General features: G+C 37.1%; 1 pseudogene; it reads right to left on the reverse strand.

The window, feature by feature from the left end:
• Positions 1–694: 694 nt before the first annotated feature.
• On the reverse strand, positions 695–1,984 carry LOC101540125 (disks large homolog 3-like; annotated as a pseudogene).
• Positions 1,985–16,958: the final 14,974 nt, after the last annotated feature.

The following is a 16,958-nucleotide window of genomic DNA, read 5'->3' on the forward strand; positions in this document are numbered from 1 at the left end:
AGCGGCTTCTTACAGAAATGCACCTAGACTGTGAACTGAACTAAAATATCAGAAATCCAAAGCCAAGAGCTCATAGAATCTTCATTCTCAGCAATGAAGAGAAATTATTAAGTGATGCCTTTTCAGCAGGCTTGATTGTTGGGGGGAAATTCCAAACAATAATAGTGAGTTCTCTATTGAAATATCAAATGTATTCAAAGTATAGAGAGAATAAAATGAAGATCATTAGCTACTTAGGTGGAGGCTGGGTGGGAGGGGGGAATATTGGGGTTTTTGGTCGTGGAACATGTGCACTGTTGATGGGATGGGGGTTCAATCATTGTATGACAGAGATTTAAACCTGAAAGCTTTGTATTTTTTTTCATGGTGATTCAATATAATAAAATAAAATTTAAAAAATAATAATAATAATAGAACCAAGGTTATCTAAGGAGAAGGGACTGACATAAGGTTGTAAGGTAGGGAGTTCTAATATAAAGATATGCTTTATAACTGTATCTCATGATGATTCAATAAAAATAATAATGTGTTTATTATAAAAATTTAAAAAAGGACTAGAAGACTCATTTTAAATAATATGAAAAAGGGGATAAGAACATTTGTTCTCCCTGTGGGACAGGAACAAAGCAGGAGGAGAGAAGAGGGACTTGCTCACTTTCTGTGAAAGTGAATGATTGTAGGGGATTCTTCAGAGTTATTCAGGGGAGGGGACCCAAATGTAGTGCCCAGACTGCTCCTCCATGATTTGTCTGATTTTGTTATAAATCTCTTCCAGTGAGTTACCCTGTATGTGCAATGGCTGTGAAGTACTGTCCTAACTCCTGCTCCAGCTTCATGGCTTTCTCATAGATCTTATTTGCTTGTTCATATGTCTGTCATTGGTTCATTTCCATATGCATTTTAATGGACTTGGGCTTGACAAAAATAGCAATAGGGTAAAGTTGTGCTTGCTGTAGCCTCTTGATAGTATTACCGAAGACATCTAAAATGCAGTGCTTATCCCTTCTGCAACTGCCGGCACTGACTGGATGACGATTCCATAGAGATTATCATTAAATTGGCCAGTCTCAATGAACTTATTGTCCTGAATATCCTTCTCCATCTGCTCTCAGGATACTAGGAAGTGGCAGTCTTGTCCATTCACCTCATTATCACACTGAGATCCAGTAGTATGTGTCAGAAAGGATGCAAATTTATGTAGGGACTCTGAGATGAGGTCATCATTGACTTGGTCTTTCATCAGTCCCAGGATGATGATTTTAGGCCTTACATAGTGAATTTTTTACCATGTCACTGGCCTATATGATAAATTAGCATTTTCTCATCCCTTGGAAACTCTTTTGCTGTCACTATATTGGATGTCACTTCCTGTTCTTTTATGCTGCCTCCCTGGGCTATGTTTCCTTTGCTCTTGTAAAATGGAAACTTTTTAAGAGAGAGATGAAAACTTTTAAACGTTTATTTTTGATCAACCTATTATCAATCATTTCAGTTCTGTCATGGAATTTCAGTTTTCAATCAAGCTCTCTTTCTCCACCCTCTTCTTACTGGGGATCACACCAGTTTGCTCACTTTCTCCATATGGGGTCCCCAGTCTTGCCTGCCACTATTCCTCTTCAGAGGCATTAATTATATGCAAGATGTCACCCTAGGACAAGCTGAGTGCCTGGCTTGGCAGACAGCTGTCCAGAGTCCAAACATAATCAAATAGAGCCCAGACATACAAGGACCTCTTCTCACTTGTTAAGAGGGAACTAGTTCCAGAACCCATACTGCTGCTCATAATTTATTCTTGCCAGTTAGATACCTGTGATTCAAAACCACTGAACTCTGGCACCCAGCTTGAGTCCAGGTCTAGAGCTGAGAAGCACCAGCTTGGGCCAGCCCCTCTGTTCGATGCCGGAGACCCTGGGCATAAAGCAGGGGCTAGTGCAGTGTTTTTTAAATTTTTCCTAAATGTGGTCCTCTTCCAAGTGTGTTCCATTCCTAGGTATCCCACCTCACACACTCCTCCTGGTTGACCCCCAGTTTCGTGCTCTGGGAGCCCAGGTCAGATCAGACTCCCAGTTAAGAAACACTGGTATATAAGACTGCAAAGAAAAGGTTTAAAACAACAACAAAAAATATGCTCAGGACAGATACATGGAATGAAATGCTTTGTAGAATAAGAGGAGTCTGAAAGAGTGCCTAGTAAACAAGGTAACCTAGGAAAAAAAGGACAGAAAACATAAAATAGAAAACTAATTAAATATTTGTTACTGGTGCCATAACAAATGCCAGAAGCTAAAGCGAACAAACATAAAAGGGTTGAAACTTTCCATTTTAGATTTATTATAAAACCAGTAGGATATTAAATATTGTTTCAAGTTTTAAAATAAGATCTAAACATTCTATCTAAATTGGAACTGGCAGCAACAAGCTCGGGAATATGATAAACCAACTAATATAAAGCATTATTTCCTTGGGCAAATCATGAAAAAAGGACAAAATATTTCAGCAAAAATATATCTTTGAAAAGAGAAATAGAAGCAAGTGGAATCTCTAAGATAAATGATAATTCCTCTGTTAGAAAAAGAAACAAATAAAATATCTTCTTCCCATTATTATAAAAAAGTAATCTAGATTAAAAAAACTAGAAAAATAAATTAAGTACTTTATCAAAACATAAGCTTCTCAAACATTAGGGAATACTGCTTGGCTCATGCATTAAAAAATAACTATAAATTCCTAGTTTTTATTATTATGTAAGGGTCAGTTAACAGAGATTAGTACAGAATTCTCACAAGCTTAAAAAGACAAATTTATGTATAGTAACAACTTTGTTAATTCCTTGAAAAGGGAAACCAGTGCTTCTCAGTTCATTGCTTCTTCATTTGTAACTTCTTTTTATACGTGGTATAACATTTTGTGCATATGAAATATTATGCCTTTGTTTCTAAAATTACCAGAATAAAGATACAATTTTTTGACTTGTGCTTTCAACATTTTAATAATTAGGGCTTTGGATTCAGTTAAGTCAGAAAACAAACCACCATAACAATAATAGTTGGAAATGATAATTCAGGACAAGAACAGGGTGTTGAAAGGAGATAAAGTGATATGCATGACACCCTTACAGTAACAGTTATTGCAAATCACAGTGCCTCAAAGAAAAAAAAGGGGAAAAATAAAATAAAAATGTCTGCCATAGAGGCAGACTGGGGTGTGGTGGTAGTGGTGGTTGTGGGGGTGTGCTGGAGGGAAACTGGGGACATTAGTGGTGAGAAATGCACACTGGTGAAGGGATGGGGTTGGAGCATTGTATGACTGAAACTCAATCATGAACATATAACTGTTAATCTCACAGTGAATCAATAAAAATAAAACTTTAAAAAAGTCTTAAAAAATAAATATGTTGGAGGTATGGTGCTACCAGCAAGTAAACCTGTACCTGTGGGGTGAATGCATGAGCAGCTTGATGATGCCTTTAGACTTCCAGATACCCCAAAATTAGTACTGTGCCTTTGGCCAAACCCCAACAACTTGGGGCCAAGTTTACCAAGAATTAAACAACCAAAAGTTAGGTATGTGGGAGACACACCCACAAACCACCTCCGGCTCAGCTATATAAGCTCATTTATTGACCTTATTTTAGAGACCCATAAATCTTGAAAGAGATCAAAAGATGCAGTTAGGACCTGTAGCGCAGAGGTAGGTGAGAACCCATGATTGAGAGCCTAGTCTTGCCTGGATCAGGACTCGGCCTCCTCCCCCCAGGTCCTCAGTTTTCCAGTAGCTTGGCAGTCACACCCACAAACTGCCACGGGTGCCATGTTATCTCATCAATCGCCAAACCAAGAGATTATAAACTAAAGCTTCCGGAAGAGAGTGCCAGAGAATGCCCTGGCCCCGGGCCAGACTATCTTCACAGGAGCACCTTGGAGGGGGGCGGGTTGAGTTTCCCTCCTGCCCCAAGCAGAACCCTGGCAGCCAAAAACCTCCAGAACTCTATCACCACCATGTGCAAGGCCACTTTCCTCACATTCAGACGAGTCTCACCCAAGACTAGATGAACATCACCAGAGAGTGGACTGCCAGGAAAACCCAGATATGCAGGAACCCATGATTGAGATTTCCAAGCCCACTTGGATCACGACTGGGCCTCCTCCCCCCAGGTCCCCAGTTTTCTGGAAGCTTGGCAGTCACACCCACAGACTGCCCCTGGCACCAGGTAATCTCATCAATGGCCAAGACCAAGAGACTTTAAACTAAAGCTCCTGGAAGAGAATGACACAGAATTTCCTGGACATTATATTCTATCCATAACAAGCAATACAAAACAAATTGTCTAGCATTGCCTTTTTGGCTGGTTTGAGTGGTGGTGAGACTGGTGTCAAAATATCGAATGTAACCAAAGTAGAGAGAGAATATGGGGGAAATTATCTGCCACACAAGCAGGGGAAGAGTTAGCACGGGAGGTGGGGGTGGGGAATACTGGGGATTTTGTTGGTGGAAAATGTGCACTGGTGAAGAGATGGGTGTTTAATGATTATATGACCAAAGCTCAAACATGAAAGCTTTGTAGCTGTATCTCATAGTGAATCAAGAAAAAAAATGGGAAGAAAATAATAATAAAACAAAGTTAACATTCAGAATAGAATTAAAAAAAAAAAAGTAATGTGGAGTTCATGCCCAATTCAATCAGCTTAATCAATGGCTGAATAAATAGCAGTACTCCTACATTATTAAAAATATGTAATTATCTGAAACAAGTATATGAATATAATTACATTAAAGGTTAATTCAAATAGCTTTTAAACCATAGTCCAGACAGAGTGATTCAAACAGATTACTTTAATGAACAAAAATATTTCTAAGTGCTGTTATGACCACTGGTTATCATTTGAGATGTTTCTCTTATGTAAACTGAGCAAAAAAAGTCATACAAGAGAATTTTGAAGATAAAATTCTCAAGGAGTATTATAGGCAATGGGTGCATAGTAGTCACTCCTCCTACTGCTGAAGTATATTTTTCAATGCCACTAGCTGACGTCTGACTATGTAGACTATCAAATCTTAAATATTAATATTTTTCCTAGATGTGCATAAACACACCCTATAAAATTTAAATTATAAAATAAGAGTTTAATAACTAATTGTGAAATAAAACTATCACAACCATCATAGAATATATATATAAAATGTCTGCATATCTTTCCATAGGGCCTATATGAATATAAAGAGTAATAAAATTTAGTGTTGGTGAAATGTTAGAAGCTCTTTCCTATGTTGCTGAGAGTAAATTGGAACAGGTTTTTTGAGGACAAATTTGACAATATGTAGATGACAAAATGTATTAAAAATTAGTATGTGAAGTGTTTTCTTGTTTGGGGGCCATACCCTGTGGTGCTCATAATTTACTCCTCTCACTGTGCTCAGGGCTCACTCTTGGTGATTGAAAAAATATATGTGGTGCCAATGATCAAATCAGGATCAGTTATGTGCAAGGCAAATGACTTAACACCTTAACTCATGTCCACAATGAGAATTCTTTTGAATCTAATAGAGCTGTGTTAACTCTTTCATTAGATAATCAAATTTCTATTTGAAGATTAATGAAAAGAACAAAAGGATTCAGATAACATTATTGTTCTTCCTATAATAAGACTTTTGAGAATAACACACTACATTTGTATTAAGTACTCTACAAATAAAAACTCAGATTATTGGCATATTCATATAACATTAATGATAAAATTCTTTTAAGAATATGCACATTGGGCTGGAAAGATTGTGTAGGAGTTAAGATAGTCATTTTACAAGTCACCTTACAAGCCAACCACAGTTCAATTCCTAGCACTATTCATGGTTCCTGGGTACCACCAGACATGATAATTTAAATGTATGTTTAAATGTAGACATGTGTATGAATAGTTGTTTATTCATAATTATATAAGAAGAAAATTCAAGAATTACAACAATATTTTAGTGGTAACATTACTGCTTTCTTATTTTTTTATTTAGGTCAAACCTAAAAAAAGTTACATAGATAAACATTTTAGTATATCATCTTTTTACTTTCTCAAATTCATAATAAAAGAAAAACTTTAAAATAAATTTAACTTAGGGGCTGGAGCGATAGTACAGCGGGTAGGGCGTTTGCCTTGCATGCAGCCAAACCGGGTTCGATTCCCAGCATCCCATATGGTCCCCTGAGCACCGCCAGGAGTAATTCCTGAGTGCAGAGTCAGGAGTAACCCCTGTGCATTGCCGGGTGTGACCCAGAAAGCAAAAATAAATAAATAAATAAAATTAACTTAAAATTGTATAACAGGAATCAAGGGGATTCAGCTACATTGGTGGTGTTAAGGAATGATAGAGCTAAATATTCAAACCACAGAGTCAACAACACTAAAATCACAAGACCCAAACTTTAGTATACAAATGTAAGAGATGACCATCAAGATGGCAGAGTGGAGCTGGGGCAGGGTGGTAGAAGAGCGAAACCTGGGAACAGTGATGGAGAGAGGTTTACACTATCATTGGGATCAGTGAAGGAACATTGTATGTCAAAATCACAACTATGAATAACTTTGCACTTCATTGTTCTTTAATTTTGGGGAAAAAGTAAATAGAAGAAAACCAAACTGTGAATGAGGAAAAAAATGTATAATGACTTGGGAAAACAAAAGTGGACCCCTCGTTAAAAAAAAAAAAAGGGAGGACAGTAATCCCCTTGGGGGCAAAAATCTAATGAAAGGTTATGAAACCTATTTTGAGTCAAATAAACTCCACCTTGTCTCTCTGATCATGATCAGATTTCTTGGTCGAAAGTATGTAATTTGGAAGCTGGAGAGAACACAGCAGGTAGGACGCTTGTCTTGCACCTGGTAGGCCTGAAATCAAATGCCAACCCCCATATTACCCCCAACCCCTGTCAGGAGTGAGCTCTGAGTTCAGAACCTGGAGTGAGTCCTGAGCCCTGCCAGGTGTGGCCCCCAAACAAAAACAATTATGCAACCTGACTCCTGACTCATCCCCCTATTGGGAACTACAAAGAATACACATTCACTGGTTTCTCTTTATCAAGGACTACAACAGACTGTCTGCACTTTATTCACCCCTTACTGAAGATTAGGAAAGAGTAAGTAATGTCATCGAACTATTACAATGACTTCACAGTCCAGCATTCTGTCTGAAGATGACTGTCAACTCAAAATTTCAAGTAAATGTCCTCAACTGAATTAGACCAACTGTCTTGCTTGTTACTTTAAAATCCCCCTTTTCACTTTGTTTGATATAACACCCCTTGGTGTGAATGCAGGTCATGATATGCCTTATACTTGAACAAACAGTTTCTTAATTATATTTCAATTTGATTACTTTCAAGCTGCTGAAGTATCATCAAGACACAAAATAAGCAACAAGAATGTATTAATAAAGAAGGAATTACTTTGTGCAAACAATGCTCCCCATTGTGACAGATTGATATTAAAACTAGAAAGTGATCCAGGAATACACAGTTTTGAGTGGCTGAGATATCATAACAGGTACCAAGTAGGTTAACCCCCAAATGTGGCACAAATTTGAGTTTAGGTAGAAGCAAAAGGAGTTTATTCCCAGATGCTTATACCCAAAAGGACTGGATAGAACTGGAACAAAGAAGACTATATTTGAGAATCCATCTCATAACATTTGTCAGGCTCTCAGTCACTTTTAAAATATTCAACTTTGAGTTCAGAAATAATTTAATTGGTTGGAATGGATGTTTTCTATTCAGGAGGCCCAGGTTTAATCCCTAGGACATGTTGCGCAAGGCACTGAACCCGCAGTGACTCCAGAATATGGCCAGCTATGGGCTCCCAAACAGAAATAATACAAAGAAAAATTCAGCTTTAATGATATGATACTGAAAGAATAGGATAATGAAGAATACCTTTTCTAAAAATGACAAAAACATAATAAAAATGAGGTGCAACCTATACAGACTGAAAAACTCAGCTGTGAAATTAAAGTTCTTCTCAAAGCATTTAGACACTGTTTCCCACCTTTTATTGACTGTGGGCTCCTTCAGATTGTGTCCTTCAGGTATAGCTCTTCCTACTTGTGGACCCCCTAACTTTAGGCGTTGGTCCCTATTTATACAATAATTACCTATACTCCATTTAAAATATCCTTGATGTCCGCAAGGTCCACTTGACCTTAGTTGAAAAACACTGGTTTAAACTAAAATCCTAATTATATTTCCACAGAAGTTGATGTACTGATTGCAAAATAATATCTAATAGCATGCCATAATATTTGCATGATATATTTTTGGAAAAAGACAAGTTATATAATTATAGTTATTAATAAAATGATACATAAATAAAATATATAAATGTAATGGATGATGTGTCCATGCGAACATGGAATTTTGTTATATAACAAAATGGCATTTTAATCAAATAAGGAAATAAATGACTGTAAAACTTACTAAAGAAAATTCTTTAGTCATTTGACCTTCTATTCCATAATATAATGGATTTCTATCCATGGAAGCAGAATCAATGTAGGGTTTCAGGATGTTGCTAAGCCAATCTCCACTAATTATATACTTAGGAACTTATCACAAGAGTTAACCTATTCACTTATCATAATGTAACATGGACTTAACCAAATTTTATTCATACTTGATCATTCTGTCCTGTAAACTCCCACATTTACAAATGGAAACCATTGGTACCTGGATCTCAAACATCTGTGTTATCTCAGATTGATAGTCTAATAATCAATTCCTTCTAAAGAGTTTTCTTTCCCTATTATAGTCCTACCTTGGAAGATAGCCAGAGTGTTTTTAGGCAAGATTTCGAAGGACTATTATCAGAGTTTCTGCTACCAATCTCTTCCTATAAAAAGAGGAAAGTGAAACTGTTATTAACTGAGGTCTGGAAAGGTATCATGACTTTTTACCAAACTTAGACAAGTCTTAAATGCCAAAAATTGAATTTTTTTTATTAGATCATATGGGGTATTTGAGAATTATCTATTCTTTTCAGTTTACTATGCCTCTGAGTAATCACTCTCTGCTAATACCTCCTAGTGGAGACTTTTTCCCTCTGCTATATTTTATATATATACCCATCTTATTTCTGAAAATAAGTGCAACTATTTGGTATCTGACACTCTGATGTCTGATTATTTTCTGTAAAAAACTACACATGCTGAAGGGTGTGTGCTCAAGGGCTCTCTGGGCGGCTCTGCCTCACTGCCCGTGTTCGGTGCTCTGGAGTCACTGTGTATGGGCTTGATCAGGATGGCTGTTGACCAAGGACAGATGAAGGAAGAATGAAGACCAAGCTGGTTGCTGATTAGTTACCGAATCGTCCGTCTCTCTCATCTCATGCACCCTTCCTAGATCCTTCCTTCTCCTCTGGATTCTGCCCTCTTCAGGAGTCTCTCCCCCTACTTGTCTCTCTACCTTGCCCTCTAGGCTACACACAGTCTGGTAGCAAAATCAACATAAGCCCTGCCTGAGGGCTCACCAGTTTCAAAGGAGACACCACCCAGGGGCATTCCAAAGCCCTTCCTGAGAGCATGCAGGCAAAATACCTCTTAAGGAGTTTTTCTTCTTTCCTCAGTCCAAAAACTCATTAACATCTTAATACTAGTTATTTTTGTATGGACATAGTAAGAGATACATTGAGGCTTACAGGGCAACTCTCCTGGCAACATCTTGCAGACTCAGACTACAACACTCAGGCCAAATTAATCATTCTTAACCCTAGCAGGGTCCGAATCTAGTTATTACTATTTGGATCATGACAGCATTTGTCCATGACCAAGCTCTTTACTTATAGTTAAGCATTAGGCACTTTGGCCAAGCCTGTCTCAATGCCAGAGTAGCACATAACTCACTGCTTGCCCTGGGTTCGTCCAGTCCCTCATTGGAACCCTGCTTTTGGGGGTGTAGGAAGTAAGGGCAACTGAAGCTTAGGTCAAGAGAACAAATGCCCAGGAGGAAAATAAAATGTAGAGTCAAATAACTCCCAGGTTACAAAAGCATAGCATTTGCTACAGTCTTCCTGTGCCCATACAAAAGGACATGGCTCTGAATAAACTATGCAAAGGACTCAAGGAGAAGAGGAAAATGGCAACATTCCCTACTTATGTTTGTTCTAATTTTTCAAGCATTTATCTCACCAATATGAATTTTATGTCTAATGACTGTAATGTGCCCCAACTACTTAGTATTTGAGATTCTTTCCCAGTCTGAAACTTTCAGTATTTGTATTTGTCTTATGGTGTACTACTAAGCTACCAGTGTCATTATTGCTATAGTATAGATTTTCTTTTATAGGTTACCACTAAATTTAAAACAAGATTCTGGCATAGATTTTTGTCACTGATGATTAAGTTTTTAAGCATTTCCTGACTCATAGTTACATTCAATAAATAGAAATTAGTGAATGGATATTGGCAATGGGAGGATTTTACTGCTGTTTCATATGATAAACTCACTCTATCAACCCTATCTCCCTAAGGTCTTGAATACATCCCAAGGCATTTATGATGTTTTTTGCCAAGTTTAAGTCATAATAGTCTCTCAGTTTCACTCACCTAAATAAACTTATTGTTTTCTCAAATTCCAATATATTTTGCAAGAAGGAATCAATCTGCCCCCAAAGTGGTTTGACATTTTGACTGGATCCTGAGAGGTAAACCCTAAGTCCACAAGCATTCTGCTAGATACAAGTTGAAGAAACAAGTAAAAATTGTTAAACTAAGATATTGACAGGTTAGTTTTGTCTTCTCATTGATCCTTTTCTACATATCACACATTCCCCCACAAAGGTATAGATAAATATATGGCAGTACTAAGAGAAGAGCAGCAAAAATAACAAAGCATAGTTAAGAAGTTTTAGAAAATAATTGAGGTAAACATCGTTGTTGAAAAAGGAAAATATTGGGAAGGTGTTATGGTGGTGGGATTGGTGTTGGAATATTGAATGTAATAAATTATTTTGAACTTTATAAAAATAAAATTGGGGAAAGAAAAAATATATACACTACATACACAAACTACACAAACTAGCATTTCTACTCCATTTTACATTTATCAGATATTATTAATATTTTATTTAAATTACAGTTTCTCGTAATAGAAAATGGTTTAATGACATAAAGAAAATTAAAAACTTTGTTTTTTAATGATATGTTGTTGTAACTGGACAAGTTCATTATATTGAAAAGATTAAAATAATAAAGATGACTTATTTAATGATACATAGAATATTATTTTCAAGGAGATTTGGGTCACTTCTTTCAGCTTAATAGGAAGATAATTGTAAACTTCTTATAAAAAGCAAGAGGACTGTAAATTAATCATGAGGGTTTGGAAGGAATAACTATCTACACATTAAACATCATCTACTTAGTCAGGCTTGGTCTGAGAGTTAACAGTCCCATGTGACCTATTCCAAATTAATCATTGGCTTCAGGGCATCCACCTACTTAATTTCAGCAAGAAAAGCCCTTCGAAGTACAGTCTTTTATGTATACAAACATGTATCTAGATAATGCTGAAGAGATTTTTTTTCTGAGAGAAATTACTATTGGCATTTCCCTTTTTGAACTCCTTAACATTTCCAACAATATTGTTTTTAATGTTGTTTTCATGTTATCCTGTAATGATAAGTACTGTCTGTCTCTTCTCTTATAGGTTTCTAAATTTCAGAAAACAAGAAACACGTCAGCAATTTTTTTTACCCTTACTGCCTAACCTGGGGTCATACACGTATATGTGAGAAATTGTCTCCCTAATAGTAACCCCAAGAAAGGGATCTTCCCCTGTGTAAAATAATTTTAACTAGCTTAAACAATGACATTTGCAAAGGTGTGGCCAGGCAAGAATAGAACAGATTACCATAGTTTCAATGCTATACAAAGTTGTTTGCTGATCACCATATGACTACAGGTATATAAATATCCCAGCCTTTGCTGTATATGTATCTATTTTAGATGTATCTATTAAGTTTTAATGTATGTGCTAACTGTCCTTAATATACTTGTTAGTGTAAACAGTGTGTCTAGCCAGGGAGCCAGGGTTGGTGAACAGAAATTGTTTTCAGTAAATGGCAGCCTGGGCTGGAGCAATAGCACAGTGGGTAGGGTATTTGCCTTGCACACGGCTAACCTGGGTTTGATTCCTCCATCCCTCTAGAAGAGCCTGGCAAGCTACCTAGAGTATTCTGCCCACACAGCAAAGCTTGGCAAGCTACCCGTGTCGTATTCAATATACCAAAAACAGTAACAAAACAAGTCCTTATTGGTGCCCACTCAAGCAAATTGATGAGCAATGGGATGATAGTGATACAGTGAAATGGCAGTCTATCCCTCTGGGTCCATCAAGGCTAACTTGCAATCTGTGCAAGTCTTTGTGTCTGTTTCATTCTTTTTGACTGAACTCTTGGAATCACATCTGAAGGTGCTGGTTTGACCAGTTTCTAGGGGTGATAATCCCCACATGGATCCTCAGTAAATGGAAATGACAAATAACAGGAACAAACAAAAAAAATCAGGCAGAGAAAAGTTTCAGAAGTATAAATTTTTAGAATAGGAAAGGTAGTTTCCACATTTGCTTCCATAAATCTAATGCATGACTACATAATAGAGCACGATTTAGAAAATTGCATGCATTGACAAGTTTGAAAAGGTTTTAAAGGCCAGTACAATTTTTGCGGAGGGCGGGGAGGATGCGGGCTGCCTAGCACTGCTTGTAGCAACCCCAGTGTGAAGGATAGAACTCCTTGTCTAGCACAGGGCTTACTGTGAACCATCTTTGTGTTCTAACAATACAATTTGGGGAGTTGCTATGTAGCAGAGGGATAGAAAGTTTTTCCATAGAGTCACTCTGGATTTTCTGGGGAAGGGGAGTGTTTCTGCTTTTTTAAATCTTTTTGCTTCTTTTTTAAAGAATCTCAGACATTAGTTATATTTGTCATGAGACACTGAGCTTAATTCCTTTCAATTGGGACTGTTTTATCGAACCAGAAAATGCCCAGATTCTTGGTAGAAAAAAATATGAGATTCAAGAAAGCAATGAGCCAAAACACCTTAAGAGTCCCTTCAAATGTTTTTGAAGTTCTATAATTCTATATGCTTTTCATCAGTTCAGTATTTATACTTGAATCAATAATAACCAAATATACTCAGCACTTGGAGCCTGAGGCTGTTTCTTGGTAGCATTTTGTTATTCACAGAGCTCTGATCAGGTTATCCATGAGGGAGATTTTAAATAATAGGTGTAACTGTATTCCTACAGAGAGAAATTGCCACAGATTGTTTCAGTACTAATGACTTAGCAGTTTATAATGTACTATGGGAAAAATGCATTTAAAATTAGACTTTAAAAAAATAATACTTTCTATTTTCTGTATTTCCTTTCCTCGGTCTAAAAATAACTGCCTATGCAATAATTCCAGGCAAGACTATATCAAATGACAATCAAAAGCTTTGGAAAATATTATTTTGTAAATCTCTGCCCCCTTCCCAAGAAACAATCCTATACCAGTTCTACATGACAATCTTGAATGGAGTCTATATATTTTGTCATGCTAATGAGGGGTGGAGGGTGGAGGGGTGGAAACACATTTTACATTCTTTGTCCTTTGCATATTTTGGCTTAGATGACAATCTGAAGACATGGATACTTTTAGTGGATGGGCTTCACAGCCAAAAAAACAAGAAAGGAGGCAATAAAATTTTTCCAGATGCTGCATATTCACAAGCAAAAGCATCTCCTTAGCTTCTGCTTCTGCTCCCGTGTATCACATTTCTTTTCTTTTTTAATTGAGTTACAGTTACAAACTTGTTCATGATTGGGTTTCAGTCATATAATGTTCCATCTCTCATCCCTTCACCAGTGTACATTTTTCATCAACAATGTCCCCAGTTTCCATCCCACCCATCTTCCCCAAGCCTGCCTCTATAGCAGGAGCTTTTCTGCTCTCTCTCCTCTTTCTCCCTTTTCTCTTTCTCTCCTTTTTTGCCTCTCTCCCTCCCCTTCTCAAGACACCCTCTCTTCCTCTGTCTCTTCCTTCCACACCACTCTCCTTTTGGGCACTATGGTTAGCAATGCAGGTACTAAAAGGTTATCATATTTATTCCTTTACTTACTTTTAGCACTCAGTTTTTGTCCAGAGTGATCATTTCCAACTATCTTTGTCATAGTGGTCCCTTGTCTATCCTAGCTATCACAAGTTCCAGTATGACTTGTGGCAAGCTTCCAACCATAGATCATTCCACCTGGCCCTTGTTTCTACTGTCCTAGGTATTAGTCTCATACTACAAATTTTTTAGTCACACAAATGAGTCCAATCATTCTATGTATATCCATATCCCTCTAACTCATTTCACTCAGCATGATACTCTTCATATCCATCTTCTTATATGACTTCATTTTTCCTGTGGCTCCATATTCCAGTGTGTAGATGTACTATAGTTCTTTACTCAGTCATCTTTCTCAGGCACTCAGTTGTTTCCAGGTTCTGGCTATTGTGATTAGTGCTATAATCAGATCTATTCTAAATTCCTCCACAGAGGTTATATGGCTCATTATTACTGGTTGGGTCAACTGGGCTAGCATCTTCAGTCACTGAGCCTGGTGAGTTTCTATGTTGTTTTACCATTGTGACCTTTGCAGTTTGGATTTTTTTCTTGCATGTTTTTGTGTAGTTACAAGCATGAATTAGGAAATCTTTGTATGTTTATGGTGAGTTATGAAGAGGTACAAAAATGTGTGGCTGTGGTTCACAGGTACCTGTGGAGGAGAATGGCTCTCCTGAGTCCAAAACCGCTGTCCCCCCAATTCCCCCAGCCTCCACTGTACACCACATCTCATTTTTGTCTTATATTTTAAGACTCAGCTTCCATGCCCTGCAGTATTGCTTGACTGCATTTTTACACTGACAATTCTTACTTTGATCTTTCCTGGTATATTTCCCTGGTGTTTTCTTTCCTGACACAACAACTGAAAAATTTAGTGTATTGCCACTCCTCCCAGATCAACTAAGGTTTATCAACTGAGAAAAAGCAAAGTGATAATGCATAACCAGCAAGACTATCTCTAGTACTTCAAAAAAAAAGTAAGAATATGTTTTCCAATGGAAATAGAAACTTTTTAGAAACATAACTTTTGCTTATCTAGGGATCTCAGCCTTGCTCAGATTCAGTCAAAGTTCTCATACATTAAAGCCTACAATAATAGATACGATGGCAGCACTTCAGTATTTAACATTGGCAGTAAGGAAAAATAAATACAAGCAAACTGAGAAATTTTCTGTGGTTCACAGACAGTCCATGTTGTTTTCACGATATAAACAATTTCACATAATACCAACTTCAGACAAAGTGACTTGGGGTTAATAAAGTGATACAAAAGTAGTATATTTTGATTTTCATCTACTAGATAAATATGAAATATTCTCCTTTTCCAGAGAACAGGAGCAACTTGATTCTTTATCACTGAAGTTTTATAATGCACGAAAGATGGAATTTATACAAATATTTGATCATAAGACTTCTCCTGTATCCTGGCAACATCCAATCCAGATACAGCTCTATTTCTTCTAACACTCCCTGAATCACTTCTTCAGAGCTCTAGTCAAGAGTAGGCCTTTTTGGATGGATGTTTGATCATTGTATTACCAAGACTTAGACTGGAAAGCTTCGTAACTGTTCTCATGGTGATTCAATTAAAAAAAAAAAAAAAGAGTAGGCCCTTTCTAAGACTTAATGTAGTGGGCTCTATAGTTCCCTATGGCATCTGATGTTTCTAACAATAATGAATAATATTAATTGCAAGTGTGAATTTTTATTTTTTGTTCTATTAAAAAAGTTTCCACATATTTATACAAATTTTGCAAAATTTTAGTATGGCTCATAATATTTCATCTAGTGGCTAAATAATAATTTAGTAAAATATACCTCAATTGTTATATATTTGAATCTGTCAGCAAATATTTGTGTCTTATTATTAGATACTGGCTAAACACATTTTCTTCACATTTGTGCTAAAAATCAAAGAGGTTAAAAATAGCATAGAGACAAGAATGGGGAAAAGGATATAAAAAGAGAAGAGAGAATAGAATAGCACCTAGCTTCAATGAGGCAATGTCTCTGTTTTCTAAGACTTGAGGCCAAGAGGAAGTAAAGCCTTGCAAAGAGCTAACTCTACTTTGCTCCCTGACAAGGCAAATACATCTTCTGCACGCTGCTAGGGATAAAATCCCTGAGCAGGGAGCCAGGAACAGCACCTTGACTACCACCAAATGTGGCCCAGAAATCAAACAAGATTCTCCAAGTTTTTTTCCCAGGTTCCTTGGGTTAAGTTTTAAAGCTACCTTCACAGACACACCTGCAGGCATTTTATTTAGTCTCACTTTTTATTATTCGCCTTTTTCACATTCACCGTTACATACATAAAGGTATGTAATGGTTTCTTACCTGAGCAGTTCCACTCTGCATGCTGTGCAGCGTGTATGAACCATATACACTGTGGTCTAGTTCCCCCTCATAATTCAGCTGTGAAGAATCCCCCACTGTGCTACAACAAAATTATTTTTTTAAAAAAATTTTTAGTGGCTCTTTTTTTTTTTTTTAAACAATGGGCTGGAGCAATAGCACAGTGGGTAGGGTGCTTTGCCTTGCAAGCAGCCGACCCGGGTTCTTGAAGATCCCGGCAGGCTACCAAGAGTATCTCGCCCTCACATCAGAGCCTGACAAGCTACCCGTGGCGTATTCAATATGCCAATAACAGTAACAACAAGTCTCACAATGGAGACGTTGCTGGTGCCCACTCAAGCAAATCGATGAGTAATGGGATAACAGTGATTTTCACAGTCACATTCATTACCTTCTCAAAACTTTCTCTTGAAAACCCAGTCATAAAATTCTACCTGGCCCTTCAGTTTCATTTGAATTCCATGAAACTCTTAGTA

Source organism: Sorex araneus, chromosome 4, assembly GCF_027595985.1.
Source record: "Sorex araneus isolate mSorAra2 chromosome 4, mSorAra2.pri, whole genome shotgun sequence".
NCBI lineage: Eukaryota > Metazoa > Chordata > Mammalia > Eulipotyphla > Soricidae > Sorex > Sorex araneus.